The 16,344-nt window shown below is 44.5% G+C and overlaps 1 protein-coding gene and 1 pseudogene across 1 annotated transcript in view; both read right to left on the reverse strand.

Moving 5' to 3' along the window:
* Nucleotides 1-16,344, reverse strand: part of LOC134936091 (zinc finger protein 850-like) — a 250,676-nt gene that overhangs the window by 105,864 nt on the left and 128,468 nt on the right. The window lies entirely within an intron of this gene.
* Nucleotides 10,801-10,909, reverse strand: LOC134937626 (5S ribosomal RNA; annotated as a pseudogene).

Below are 16,344 nucleotides of genomic sequence, written 5' to 3' on the forward strand. Positions count from 1 at the left end.
AATATCACAGGAATTATTTGTTCTAATCAATGGTATTATTGGTCCAAATCACTGGAAGAAAATGACAAAATCACTGGAATTATTCTTTCTAATCAATGGTATTATTGGTCCAAATCACTGGAAGAAAATTACAAAATCACTGGAATTATTCGTAAACATTTGTAGAAAGTTGCTGCTTTCTGATTACAGAAATGTTCAGATATTCCAGCGAATCCACAATCCCTTCCCAGAGGAAAAAGAAACCGAGAAACCGTTGTTTGAGAACGTTTGTTCACTTTCCCTTACAAAGGAACAAACCACTTTCCAAGAAGACTGACGTTTTGGGGACTATGGAGACATAATGTTTTTGAATATACATTTGTGCTCATAAGTTTACATACTCTAGCAGAATTTGTGATTTTCTGCCCATTTGTCAGAGAATATGAATGATAACTCAAACTTTTCTTTCACTCATGGTTAGTGGTTGGGTGAAGCCATTTATTGTCAAACAACTGTGTTTACTCTTTTTAAATCATAATGACAACAGAAACTACCCAAATGACCCTGATCAAAAGTTTACATACCCCAGTTCTTAATACCGTGTTGCCCCCTTTAACATCAATGACCGCTTGAAGTCTTTTGTGGTAGTTGTGGATGAGGCTCTTTCCTTTCTCAGATGGTAAAGCTGCCGATTCTTCTTGGCAAAAAGCCTCCGGTTCCTGTAAATTCTTGGGCTGTCTTGCATGAACTGCACGTTTGAGATCTCCCCAGAGTGGCTCAATGATGTTGAGGTCAGGAGACTGAGATGGCCACTCCAGAACCTTCACTTTATTCTGCTGTAGCCAATGACAGGTCGACTTGGCCTTGTATTTTGGATCATTGTCATGTTGGAATGTCCAAGTACGTCCCATGCGCAGCTTCCGGGCTGATGAGTACAAATTTTCCTCTAGTATTTTCTGATAACATGCTGCATTCATCTTGCCATCATTTTGACCAAGTTTCCAGTGCCTTTGTAGCTCACACATCCCCAAAACATCAGCGATCCACCTCCGTGTTTCACAGTAGGAATGGTGTACCTTTCATCATAGGCCTTGTTGACTCCTCTCCGAATGTAACGTTTATGGTTGTGGCCAAAAAGTTCAATTTTGGTCTCATCACTCCAAATGACTTTATTCCAGAAGTTTTGAGGCTTGTCTCTGTGCTGTTTGGAGTATTGTAAGTGGGATGCTTTGTGGCATTTGCGTAGTAATGGCTTTCTTCAGGCGACTCGACCATGCAGCCCATTTTTCTTCAAATGCCTCATTATTGTGCATCTTGAAACAACTACACCACTTTTTTTCAGAGAGTCCTGTATTTCAGCTGAAGTTATTTGTGGATTTTTCTTTGCATCCCGAACAATTTTCCTGCCAGTTGTGGCTGAAATTTTTGTTGGTCTACCTGACCGTGATTTGGTTTCCAAAGAATCCCTCATTTTCCACTTCTTAATTAGAGTTTGAACACTGCTGATTGGCATTCTCAATTGCTTGGATATCTTTTTATGTCCCTTTCCTGTTTTATACAGTTCAATTACCTTTTCCCGCAGATCCTTTGACAATTCTTTTGATTTCCCCATGACTCAGAATCCAGACACGTCAGTGCAGCACTGGATGAAAGATGCAAAGGTCTTTCAGGAGTCCAGAAACTCACTGACCTTTTATACACACACACTGATTACAAGCAAACAGATCACAGGTGAGGATGGTTACCTTTTTTTATTTTTTTTTATTCAACAATGTTTATTGAAAATTTTTTTGTTTAGATTACAAGACAAAAAAACAACAAACACTTATAGCATTGCTGTTGGCAAATACATCAAGCAGTATAGAGCACACCATACATAGGCATATGAATACACTCGGTCATTATCTAAGAGTAGACCTCAACGAATTTCAATAACAGTATGTGGTCATGTCAGCATTTGGGAACCACTGTGCCCCCGTATTAGATGTACAAAGTATTACCTCGGGCAATATATATATATATATATATATATATATATATATATATATATATATATATATATATATATATATATATATGTAAATAACAATATTGTGCAAGCAGCACAACTTCCTAACCTCCACAGGTAACCCTGGGGTGATTATTTTGAAGGCAAATTCGCATCCGCAGATAGTGCAACTCGAGAGCCCCCAACATATGGAGATGACCGCCATCTATCCCATATTGCATAGTATTTAGTAATAACTTTTTTGGACATATAGACGAATTTTTCATGTGCCATCGTAGTGTTCACCTAAGCAATCCAGGAATCGATATCTGGGCCAGCAGGTGCCATCCACAACCGGGCTATAGAAACCTGTGCAAGAGCACAGAGGCTGATAACATAACGCCTGGAGGGGGCAACCAGCAGTCCAATATACCACCAGTACACACACAGGGGGGGTCAGTACTTCAGCAGGTATACCAGTGGAGACCATAATTTTAAGTACATCCTGCCAAAAGGCATTAACTATCCTACAGGACCAAATCATGTGCCAGAAGGTGTTCCCATCCAGAGCACACTTGGGACATCTAGAATCCATCCTCCCTCCGAATCTCATCAACCTTTCAGGAGTAATGTAGACTCTGTGTAAAACAAAAAGATGCACCTATTGGTAGCGAACCGCCGCGGTCGCCACTCTAGAGGCACCCAGTGCAGCTTCCCAAACATCATTAGAAATGGGCCCCAGGTCACATTCCCATTTAGATTTAAGAGAAAGAAGGACCTCACCGTGATAAGCATGTAGCAGAGCAGAGTAGAATATAGAAATAGTGCAATTTTGGGGATTAACAAATAGTTCCCGAACTGGGTTGTCCCGGAGCATCGGGGGAGCATTTGCAAATTGAGTCTGACAGGCATGGCGGAGTTGCAGGTATCGATAAAAATAGAAGTTAGGAATATTATAATCCTCCCGCAACTGTTGGAAATATTTAAACACACCCATATGATATAAGAGACTGCACCCCGCGGTGGTTCCAAACCTCCCGTATCTGTAGCGAGGTAAGCTCGTTAAGAGTATGCGCGTAAGCCAAAGGCGTTTCCTGATCCCAGCCCTCTCCCTGGAGCAATCTATGCGTCTGTCTCCATACCATAATTACTTGTTTGACAATGGGAAGGTTAAGTAGCAATACATTGTCACTCAATAGTAGTTGTATTGGGGTGCAATTCCAATCTGTTGCATAGAGAATTCGGGAGATCAATTCATCTCTACCGGAGTCATGCAACCACTTACTAATATGTACCATTTGTGTCGCTAGATAATATAAGCTGAATTTAGGGAGGGCCAGGCCCCCAGAATCACGTGGGCCATACGATAGAGGACAGAAGACCATCTATTTTCCGAAATGTTTTTAATGGGAGATAAACAGGGGAGTGTTGCAGCGCATACAGCAATTTAGGCAGGGCCACAATTTTCACTAAATTAATTCTACCCATTATAGTTAGAGGTAGAGTCTCCCACACCGCAATACGAGAATGTAAATAATCCATATGAGGTTTTATGTTTAAGGAAAAGTATTGAGAAGGATAATTTGTGACCCAGATTCCCAAGTACTTAAATGAGTCCACCCAGCGAAGAGGAAGGGCCACGGGCGAGACGCCAGGACAAGCACCCCGAAAAGGCAATATGCAGGACTTGTCCCAATTAATGGACAGTCCAGAGTACCCGCCATAGGTGTCAATACATGTGGCATGGTATTGCAATAGTCTGATACAAACAGCAAAATATCATCCGCGTATAGAGCAATATCATCCCGGAACCCCCCCACCCGCAGGTCAGAACACACCAGGCACGCTAGTGGCTCCACTGCCAGATCAAAAAGCATAGGGTATAGTGGGCAGCCCTGCCTAGTACCCCTGGCTAGAGGAAATAAATCCATTTATCGAGACCCTGGCTGATGGGGTGTAGTATAGCAGCTTTACCCACCGTATAAATCGTGATCCAATACCAAAGCGGGCCATAGAGCCCCACAAGAACGCCCACTCCACTGAATCAAAAGTTTTAGCAGCATCAAGAGACACTACAAGAGAAGTGTTGGCGTCCCCGCGTGGGCCCTGTAAATGCGTGAACAATCGCCTAAGGTTAGTTAAAGTGGACCGCCCCAGCACGAAGCCGGTCTGCTCTGGGTGGATAATTTGGGTAATTACAGAGTTTAATCTAAGAGCTAGGATCTTTGCCAAGATCCTAACATCAGTTGAAAGTAGCGAGATAGGTCTATATGAATCTACCCGCTGTGGATCCTTATCTGGTTTTAAAAACACTATTATCAAAGCCTCGGTCATAGAATCTGGCAGTGAACCGAATTCCAACAAGTCACTGAACAGAGCAAGCAATTTGGGGCCATAAAAGTCAATATGCTTCTTGTATAGCTCAATAGGAATTCTGTCTAGCCCTGGTGCCTTGCCAGCAGGAGACGATTTGATAGCTGTTTCAATCTCCGTCAATGACAAAGGGCAATCCAGGAATTCAACCGCCACATTAGAGAGCGAGGGCAATGGTATACCAGCAAGATAATTATTTAATTTATGTTAAATCAGACGATAATTTCGTACTATACAGACTTTTATACAAAACAACAAATTGGTGCACTATTTCCGGGGTTTTTACATATGTTATGCCATCATCCCCGCCTATCGCAAGGACAGTGTTAGAAGATTTATCTGTCGCCGCTAAATGCGCTAAATACGTACCAGGTCTGCCGCCTGTAGCATAGTATGAGTGTTGGGCATACAGTAAACGGTATTTGGCTTTATCAGACAGACAATTCCTCCATTTGGACTGCGCAAGCAACCATGCGTCCTTGGAGGAAACCAAACCATCATGCAAATATTGGATTTCTAGGGACCTACAGGACGCTTCAAGTTCCATTCCTTGGCGTTTATAGCCATTTTTTAAATTAGCAACCCGTCTAATTAAAGAGCCACGTATAAAGGCCTTAAACGCGTCCCAGAGGATTGTCGGACCAGCAGTGCCCTCATTTAGCTCCAGGAACTCCCGCCATGCAAGCTCAAGCTCCGCGCCAGTGCCTATCTGTGAGAGCCAGAATGAGTTAAATTTCCAAAACAATTGCCCCCGGGCACCTCCAGTATCCAAATTCAACAGTATTGGTGAGTGGTCCGAGATACCTCTAGTTGCATACTGGACATCAACAATTTTAGGAAGTAAACAGGGGGAAACCAGGGCCATATCAATCCTAGAGGAGGAAGAGTAAGTAGGGGAGAAACAGGAGAACTGGCGAGCAGCTGGATGCCATGCTCTCCAGGCGTCCACCAAATCCATACCATCCACCAACAGTGCAAATGTACCCGGACATGGACGAGGCACAGTAGTAGTGGTGCTGAATCCATCCACACTGAGATCCATAACATTATTAAAGTCCCCAATGCAGATAGTGGGGATGTTGGGGTAAAGGGACATAAAATCAGCAGCCTTACGTAGAATCTCCGGGGAGTACGGTGGAGGAATGTAGATAGCCAACAATAATAAAGACATGGAATTTATCTGATATTTAAGAAAAATATATCTACCCCACTGATCTAACTGGACCTGACCGAAAACAAATGGGACAGATCTACGAATCAGGTTGGAGACGCCTCTGGGATGGGAGGTTTGAGTGGAGTGGTATAACCACCTAATCCATGGCTTTTTAAGAGATAAATCTCCCTCCAGGTGCGTCTCCATAAGACACACAACATCTGTGGAGCACTGCTTAATTTGCCTAATCACTAAGGCCCTTTTCATTTTATCATTAAGGCCCCACACATTCCAGGACAAAATGTTTAGACTAAGTGATGCCATAATCGATAGTAGCACCAAGTGCTAGATGTGCCCAAAACAGTTAAGCTATTTGAAAGAAATAGAAAAGTAACTGAATGAAAAAGATTACTCTAAACATATCACAACAGCAATGCTTAAAAAACATTAACACACTAAATCCTCCCTTCCCACCCACCCTGTATACCGGCCCGAACTTTGGCATACCTAATCCCTAAAAACCCTCCCAACAACTAAAAAACTAGTAAAGAGGACAAAAAAATACAGTGGCCAAAGGCAGGCATCGCTCCCCCACCACAGCCTAGCCCCCCCAGGGCCAAATAAGCACCCAACCCCACAACACAGGGGCCCAATATCAAGTGCAACATTTAGCATACTACCAATACAGGTTATAGTGTCCCCCCTAAAAGGAGAGAATGAAAGAATCAATAAACATCAATACAACAGCTGTATACATATATGCTTGACAGTGTAAATCGTAGCCCGGTTATCGGGCAGCAGTAACAATCAGTCATTGCCAGAGCGCGCCCTGCCGGGATCCGCTGGTCAAGCCACGTCACCGCAGGGTTAAGAATTTTGTCTCTCCTCCCGCGACCACCCGCAACTATGAGGGAAAAAAGCATAGCATAAGGGAGATTGAGTTCCCGGAGATGTCTCTTAATTGGAAGAAATTGGGCTCTCTCCTTCTGAATATCGACCGCAAAATCAGGGAAAACCGAGATCTGGGTGCCATTCAATTTAAGTGGGCCTTTGGTGTGTGCCAGGGTAAGAACCATGTCCCGATCTTCGAAGTGAAGGAACTTAGCTATAAATGTGCAGGGGGGGAGCCCCTGGCGGTAGTGGCCGCATTAGGATTCTATGTGCTCGTTCCACCGCGAAGTGTGACGTAAAAGGATCTGTTCCAAAGAAATCAGTAAGCCACTTCTCCAAAAACTGCTCAAGTGCAGCACCCTCTTCCTTTTCAGGCAAGCCCACAAACCGAATGTTATTCCTCCTCAGACGCCCCTCCATGTCGGTTAACTTTTTCTGCACCTCCGTCATCTGGGATTCAAGGGGAATGCGTCATCCAAGCGGAGCCACAGTATCCTCAACAGTAGAAATGCCTCCCCCACTCTCTCTCTAACACATTGTAGATCCTGATGGATTAAAGAAAGATCAGATTGGACTTGAGTGATTTTGTTGGCTAACCTGCCTTCGCTGGCATTAACTGCATCCAGTACCCTTTGGATAGCATCCTCTGAGGCCTCAGCCGGAGAAGGGGGAGAGGAGCCATCCTGCGACACCCCCCCCCCGCCCTCTTATTTTGCGCAGGAGGATTTCTAGCGTATTTTTCAAGCTTGGCAGCAGCTTGGTAAGTCTTCCCCATAGTATTATTTATAGTCACCCCCAGAGGGAGTTGCCATGCTGTATGAGAGAGTTATGGTGAAACAAGCAGGCAGACCTCCAGTCTGTGGTATATCAACAAATCAGGAACCACACAATGATGGGCAAGCAGCCTCCAGGTGGATATATATAATGAAAAGAGAAAAGTCACAATAATAATATATTTCAGGCAGTGAATATGCAGCAGGGGGAGCTGTGATCTGGGAAAACTGAGCAGTTATAATGATAAAAGGTGGAAGCCTAAACCCTCAACTCCCAAGCCCTGTACATAGCACTATAAGGGGAGAAGAAAAGGGGGGGCCTCCGTGCAGCCCGACCTGCCGCCCAATATGAAGGAGAGGAATCCCTTTTTAAAACACTAATATACCGCAGCTGGAGGCACCAGGGGAGTTTGGTGGTGTGGCTTTTTTTTTTTTCTCCACACCACACGTGGAGCAGGAGATCTGAGGTGCAGCAGCGTGGCCCCTCTGGTGCCAGCCGCAGGTAGGAGGTAGCAGACACAAGGGGGGCACACTCAGCCCAGCGGGCTGTAATCAGGCGTGCAGCGTGTTCGCTCCGGGCGCGTCTCCCTGTCACCGACCGGATGTTGTGCGGCTAGTCGCGGCTGGAGCAGGGGGGTCCGTACAGACAGCAGCGGGCTCAGGCAGGAGCGTAGGCGGGATGCCAGAGAGCACTCACCGCCGCAGATCTCTCCCTGGGAGCCCGACAGAAGGACCAGATGCAGCGACCAGGATCCCGCCGCCAAGGCAGCGACCAGGATCCCGCCGCCAAGGACCGAGCGTCCCACGTGGCGCGGCAGCAGCCAGACCGGAACCGTCCCGCCGACCAGGCGTATGAGCAGGAGAGCAGAACAGCACAGGAACACTCTGGGGGTGCACCCAAGGGTAAGGAAGGTCTAGGGCACCTTATAACCCCGGGGGGAGACATCAGGATAAATATCAGGAGTTTTAGGCAGGAGAGCTCAGCACAGTACGTGCTACTCCATGCCCATCGTAGCCACGCCCTGAGGAATATTACCTTTTAGTAGCCATTCAAACTCGTTTGTGTCAAATTGTGTGCATGTTATCAGGCCAAAATCTCCAGGGTATGTAAACTTTTGATCAGGGTCATTTGGGTAGTTTCTGTTGTCATTATAATTTAAAAAGAGTAAACACAGTTGTTTGACAATAAATGGCTTCACCCAACCACTAACCAAGAGTGAAAGAAAATTTTGTGAGGTATCATTCATATTCTCTGACAAATGGCCAGAAAATCACAAATTCTGCTAGGGTATGTAAACTTATGAGCACAACTGTAAATCCTAAAGCAGGTGGTGTATTAGAGCAAAAGAGTGCAAGAGACCAGCCATGCAGTTTCTGAAATATTATGACAAAATATTACTGTATTTCATAAGAACTCGTTCCTAACTCTGCTAAGGTACTGTTTGGTATACTGTATCTGGCTTCCATGAGGTAGTTGTCCATTACTTCAGCTTCCATTGACCTTTTTGAAAGCGGTAGAAGTTATCAATTCTTTTTTTTTACTTTTATTTTCCCCTATTTTTAATTTTCTCCTGCATAGCCCAGTAAAATGTTGCAATGTTAAGTATTGACTTGTGCCTTCTGTGGGTCCACTTCTTCACCAAACCCAGCCAAGTCTCATCCTAACCCTCTGTTCCACGTTCTCTATGTACCCCATCTGTGTCACCCATGTCTGTCTACCCCTCCCCTTTAGATTGTAAGCTCACGAGCCGGGCCCTCTTCCCTCATGTGCTTATCCTTTGTCTTACTTTAACAAAGGCCCTCATTCCGAGTTGTTCGCTCGCAAGCTGATTTTAGCAGATTTACTCACGCTAAGCCGCCGCCTACTGGGAGTGAATCTTAGCTTCTTAAAATTGCGAACGAAAGATTCTCAAAATTGCGATTACATACCTCATAGCAGTTTCTGAGTAGCTCCAGACTTACTCGGCATCTGCGATCATGTCAGTGCTTGTCGTTCCTGGTTTGACATCACAAACACACCCAGCGTTCGCCCAGACACTCCCCCGTTTCTCCGGCCACTCCTGCGTTTTTTCCGGAAATGGTAGCGTTTTTTCGCACACACCCATAAAACGGCCAGTTTCCGCCCAGTAACACCCATTTCCTGTCAATCACATTACGATCACCAGAACGATGAAAAAGCCGTGAGTAAAATTCCTAACTGCATAGCAAATTTACTTGGCGCAGTCGCAGTGCGAACATTGCGCATGCGCACTAAGCGGAAAATCGCTGCGATGCGAAGATTTTTACCGAGCGAACAACTCGGAATGAGGGCCAATGTTCAACTGTACCACATCCAGCAGTCTTCTGCCACCTGATACTTATTCCAGTGTTATCTGCTGATGTAACTGTGTATTTACCCTGTACTTGTCCTATACTGTCATCAACTGTAAGTTGCAGTTTTCCTGTTTAATTATTTATGTACTCTGTAATTGGGCGCTGCAGAACCCTTGTGGCGCCATATAAATAAAGGCTAATAATAATAATAATAATAATAATAATATAGGGTGCATAATCCCCAGGTGTATCTCACACATCACACAGTACAGTATATAGGGTGTATAATCACCAGGTGTATAACACACGTCGCACAGTACAGTATACATACTGGTCACAACAATGCAGCAGATATTGAGCACTAATCAGGATACTAGAAGTGACACAGAGCTGCAAGATACAGCAATGGCCTACTGTACTGTACTTTATATGTATACTGCTAGTCACCAAAATGCTGCATTGTCCTACTATATACTGCTCACAATAATGCAGCACAGATATGGAATGGAAACTTGCAGTGACACAGAGCTGCAAGATACTACAGCAATGGCCTAATGTACTGTACAAAAATATACTGTTGGTCACCAAAATGCTGCACTGTCCTACTATATACTGCTCACAATAATGCAGCACAGATATGGAATGGATACTTGCAGTGACACAGAGCTGCAAGATACTACAGCAATGGCCTAATGTACTGTACAACAATATACTGTTGGTCACCAAAATGCTGCACTGTCCTACTATATACTGCTCACAATAATGCAGCACAGATATGGAATGGATACTTGCAGTGACACAGAGCTTAACAAAGGGAGAAAAAGAAGGCTCTTGTGTGGGCGCACTCTGTACAGGAAAAAAAGTTCCTATAATGTATATCAAAGAATGTTTAAAACATAACTTTTATTGGTAATAATATAAACACAATTTACCCATCTAAATGATCCATGAAGAAATAAAGAATTGGAAAAAATGTTAAACTGTTCTGGTCTCTTTATTCCAAAGAGTGATTGGAAAGGTTGTAGACACAGAATTGTCATACTACCATTTCCCCTGACCAGTACAGATTACTGTATTAATAGGACCGAGGAGTGGTCAAAGCATTAATATGTAGATATCCAACTATGATCACTTATGTTAAGTGGATATATTGCTGTTCAATGGTCACCAGACTCTAGCACCTGAATTGTTCGACAAATACCATAATTGTAGGTGGAAAAAACATTGGACTGCACTGAGAATTCACTGACTAGATGAGAAGATGTAGGAAAGAAATAGTGGCGATACTGCTGTTGGCGTGTTCTTCTCACACAAAGAGGAAGCAGATTCCTACTCTACAACACCAGGTATTCACAGGCAGTCTCCTTTCCTGGTACTAACCCGGCCCAACGCTGTTTAGCTTCCAAGATTGGACGATGGCAGCGTGGTATGATAGTAGAGGATAGTATGATCAGTACGCCAATGAGAGTGCACCTATATAAGAAATAATTCAGTAGGAAATGATAGATCTCGGAGAACCGAACCCGCTCATCACTAATATATATATATATATATATATATATATATATATATATAGTGTATGCCTGGCACACCAATCTGTATATACCATAAATAGTTCCCATGTGCCCTCCAATGTAAATATAAAATAGAATGCAATGACAGTGGCACACACGGTTATGTAAGAAACTTAATGTTTTTTTAATAAAAACCAAAACTTAGAAGCATTTACCATTATGTTTCTTGCATGACCGTGTATGCCACTGCTATTCCAAGATAGATATATCTAGATCTATGTCCTGTATGTGTGTATGTATATATATATATATATATATATGTGTGTGTGTATGTATTCACACATATACACATATATGCATATATTCAGTATAACACAGAACCTAAACTTATAAAAAAAAAAATACAGTACAGCCAGCCTTACTGTTACTTTGTTAGCAGGCTGCTGTCACATTGATATAATAGGAAAGCGGGAGTTCCTCCCTCTCTCTCTCTCTCTCTCTCTCTCTCTCTCTCTGTCTCTCCTCCAAGCAGCTCCCGTCCACTGGGCACTGGCTACACACAACCCCACTCACTCGAGAAGCCATCTTCCTCTCCTGCAGCCTGCGCGACCAGCCAATGACTGAGCCGCAGGCTGCTTCTTTACAGATTATTGGACAGCTGAGCCGTCGCTCAGCTGTACTTCCTTAATACAACCCAACCCGGCTGCCCTACATGGCGTGCGGCGCCCGCACTCTTATTTTATTAATGAATGCAGCCGGGAGAGCCGTTGCAAGCCCGTCCGCCCTGCTTGTGGCGCCCATAAGTGTCTGGCAGTGCAGGGGGAGCCAGAAGCACATCGATCTGCGGTGGGTTGCGGGGCCATGGGAGGCCCTTTTAAAAAGGAGGACCCGGGGTACTTACCCCCGAGGACCCCCCCTTAATCCGTCTCTGAATCAGGGAGATTGCTGGTCTATTCAGGGAGTCAGGGAGATTGCTGCTATTTCAGGGAGTCCCCTGCAGAATGAGGCTAGGCAACTATGCATAATTCAGATCTGATCACATCTGCAGGGGGGGTGGGGGGGCAGATGTAACATGTGCAGAGAGAGTTAGATTTTGGTGGGGTGTATTCAAACTGAAATCTAAATTGCAGTGTAAAAATAAAGCAGCCAGTATTTACCCTGCACAGAAACAATATAAACCACCCAAATCTAAAGGTGCATACATATGAGCGCTTTTTCCCCCCTGCCCAGTGATGTCAGCGGGGGTGAATGGCTTTCCATAGCAGGAAACGGCTTTCCACAGTAATACTAGAGATGAGCGGGTTCGGTTTCTCTGAATCCGAACCCGCCCGAACTTCATGTTTTTTTTCACGGGTCCGAGCAGACTCGGATCCTCCCGCCTTGCTCGGTTAACCCGAGCGCGCCCGAACGTCATCATGACGCTGTCGGATTCTCGCGAGACTCGGATTCTATATAAGGAGCCGCGCGTCGCCGCCATTTTCACACGTGCATTGAGATTGATAGGGAGAGGACGTGGCTGGCGTCCTCTCCATTTAGATTAGAAGAGAGAGAGAGAGAGATTGACCTGATTTACTGGAGCTTAGGAGTACTGTAGAAGTGTAGAGAGTGCAGAGTTTACTAGTGACTGACCACAGTGACCACCAGACAGTGCAGTTTTATTTAATATATCCGTTCTCTGCCTGAAAAAAACGATACACACAGTAACTCAGTCACATACCATATCTGTGTGCACTGCTCAGCCCAGTGTGCTGCATCATCTATGTATATATATCTGACTGTGCTCAGCTCACACAGCTTATAATTGTGGGGGAGACTGGGGAGCACTGCAGTGCCAGTTATAGGTTATAGCAGGAGCCAGGAGTACATATTATATTAAAATTAAACAGTGCACACTTTTGCTGCAGGAGTGCCACTGCCAGTGTGACTGACCAGTGACCTGACCACACTGACCACCAGTATAGTTAGTAGTATACTATATTGTGATTGCCTGAAAAAGTTAAACACTCGTCGTGTGACTTCACTTGTGTGGTGTTTTTTTTTTTATTCTATAAAAAACTCATTCTGCTGACAGACAGTGTCCAGCAGGTCCGTCATTATATAATATATACCTGTCCGGCTGCAGTAGTGATATATATATATTTTTTATATCATTATTTATCATCCAGTCGCAGCAGACACAGTACGGTAGTTCACGGCTGTAGCTACCTCTGTGTCGGCACTCGGCAGTCCATCCATAATTGTATACCACCTACCCGTGGTTTTTTTTTCTTTCTTCTTTATACATACATACTACTACATCTCTTTATCAACCAGTCTATATTAGCAGCAGACACAGTACAGTACGGTAGTCCACGGCTGTAGCTACCTCTGTGTCGGCACTCGGCAGTCCGTCCATAATTGTATACCACCTACCCGTGGTTTTTTTTTCTTTCTTCTTTATACATACATACTACTACATCTCTTTATCAACCAGTCTATATTAGCAGCAGACACAGTACAGTACGGTAGTTCACGGCTGTAGCTACCTCTGTGTCGGCACTCGGCAGTCCGTCCATAATTGTATACCACCTACCCGAGGTTTTTTTTTCTTTCTTCTTTATACATACATACTACTACATCTCTTTATCAACCAGTCTATATTAGCAGCAGACACAGTACGGTAGTTCACGGCTGTAGCTACCTCTGTGTCGACACTCGGCAGTCCTTCCATAATTGTATACCACCTACCCGTGGTTTTTCTTTCTTTCTTCTTTATACATACATACTACTACATCTCTTTATCAACCAGTCTATATTAGCAGCAGACACAGCACAGTACGGTAGTCCACGGCTGTAGCTACCTCTGTGTCGGCACTCGGCAGTCCGTCCATAATTGTATACCACCTACCCGTGGTTTTTTTTTCTTTCTTCTTTATACATACATACTACTACATCTCTTTATCAACCAGTCTATATTAGCAGCAGACACAGTACAGTACGGTAGTCCACGGCTGTAGCTACCTCTGTGTCGGCACTCGGCAGTCCGTCCATAATTGTATACCACCTACCCGAGGTTTTTTTTTCTTTCTTCTTTATACATACATACTACTACATCTCTTTATCAACCAGTCTATATTAGCAGCAGACACAGTACAGTACGGTAGTTCACGGCTGTAGCTACCTCTGTGTCGGCACTCGGCAGTCCGTCCATAATTGTATACCACCTACCCGTGGTTTTTTTTTCTTTCTTCTTTATACATACATACTACTACATCTCTTTATCAACCAGTCTATATTAGCAGCAGACACAGTACAGTACGGTAGTCCATGGCTGTAGCTACCTCTGTGTCGGCACTCGGCAGTCCGTCCATAATTGTATACCACCTACCCGAGGTTTTTTTTTCTTCTTTATACATACATACTACTACATCTCTTTATCAACCAGTCTATATTAGCAGCAGACACAGTACGGTAGTTCACGGCTGTAGCTACCTCTGTGTCGGCACTCGGCAGTCCGTCCATAATTGTATACCACCTACCCGTGGTTTTTTTTTTCTTTCTTCTTTATACATACATACTACTACTACATCTCTATCAACCAGTCTATATTAGCAGCAGACACAGTACAGTACGGTAGTCCACGGCTGTAGCTACCTCTGTGTCGGCACTCGGCAGTCCGTCCATAATTGTATACCACCTACCCGAGGTTTTTTTTCTTTCTTCTTTATACATACATACTACTACATCTCTTTATCAACCAGTCTATATTAGCAGCAGACACAGTACGGTAGTTCACGGCTGTAGCTACCTCTGTGTCGGCACTCGGCAGTCCGTCCATAATTGTATACCACCTACCCGTGGTTTTTTTTTTCTTTCTTCTTTATACATACATACTACTACATCTCTTTATCAACCAGTCTATATTAGCAGCAGACACAGTACAGTACGGTAGTCCACGGCTGTAGCTACCTCTGTGTCGGCACTCGGCAGTCCGTCCATAATTGTATACCACCTACCCGAGGTTTTTTTTTCTTTCTTCTTTATACATACATACTACTACATCTCTTTATCAACCAGTCTATATTAGCAGCAGACACAGTACAGTACGGTAGTTCACGGCTGTAGCTACCTCTGTGTCGGCACTCGGCAGTCCGTCCATAATTGTATACCACCTACCCGTGGTTTTTTTTTCTTTCTTCTTTATACATACATACTACTACATCTCTTTATCAACCAGTCTATATTAGCAGCAGACACAGTACAGTACGGTAGTCCACGGCTGTAGCTACCTCTGTGTCGGCACTCGGCAGTCCGTCCATAATTGTATACTAGTATCCATCCATCTCCATTGTTTACCTGAGGTGCCTTTTAGTTGTGCCTATTAAAATATGGAGAACAAAAATGTTGAGGTTCCAAAACTAGGGAAAGATCAAGATCCACTTCCACCTCGTGCTGAAGCTGCTGCCACTAGTCATGGCCGAGACGATGAAATGCCAGCAACGTCGTCTGCCAAGGCCGATGCCCAATGTCATAGTACAGAGCATGTCAAATCCAAAACACCAAATATCAGTAAAAAAAGGACTCCAAAACCTAAAATAAAATTGTCGGAGGAGAAGCGTAAACTTGCAAATATGCCATTTACCACACGGAGTGGCAAGGAACGGCTGAGGCCCTGGCCTATGTTCATGGCTAGTGGTTCAGCTTCACATGAGGATGGAGGCACTCAGCCTCTCGCTAGAAAAATGAAAAGACTCAAGCTGGCAAAAGCAGTAGCACCGCAAAGAACTGTGCGTTCTTCGAAATCCCAAATCCACAAGGAGAGTCCAATTGTGTCGGTTGCGATGCCTGACCTTCCCAACACTGGACGTGAAGAGCATGCACCTTCCACCATTTGCACGCCCCCTGCAAGTGCTGGAAGGAGCACCCGCAGTCCAGTTCCTGATAGTCAGATTGAAGATGTCAGTGTTGAAGTACACCAGGATGAGGAGGATATGGGTGTTGCTGGCGCTGGGGAGGAAATTGACCAGGAGGATTCTGATGGTGAGGTGGTTTGTTTAAGTCAGGCACCCGGGGAGACACCTGTTGTCCGTGGGAGGAATATGGCCGTTGACATGCCTGGTGAAAATACCAAAAAAATCAGCTCTTCGGTGTGGAGGTATTTCAACAGAAATGCGGACAACAGGTGTCAAGCCGTGTGTTCCCTTTGTCAAGCTGTAATAAGTAGGGGTAAGGACGTTAACCACCTCGGAACATCCTCCCTTATACGTCACCTGCAGCGCATTCATAATAAGTCAGTGACAAGTTCAAAAACTTTGGGTGACAGCGGAAGCAGTCCACTGACCAGTAAATCCCTTCCTCTTGTAACCAAGCTCACGCAAACCA

Source organism: Pseudophryne corroboree, chromosome 6, assembly GCF_028390025.1.
Source record: "Pseudophryne corroboree isolate aPseCor3 chromosome 6, aPseCor3.hap2, whole genome shotgun sequence".
NCBI classification, from domain to species: Eukaryota; Metazoa; Chordata; class Amphibia; order Anura; family Myobatrachidae; genus Pseudophryne; species Pseudophryne corroboree.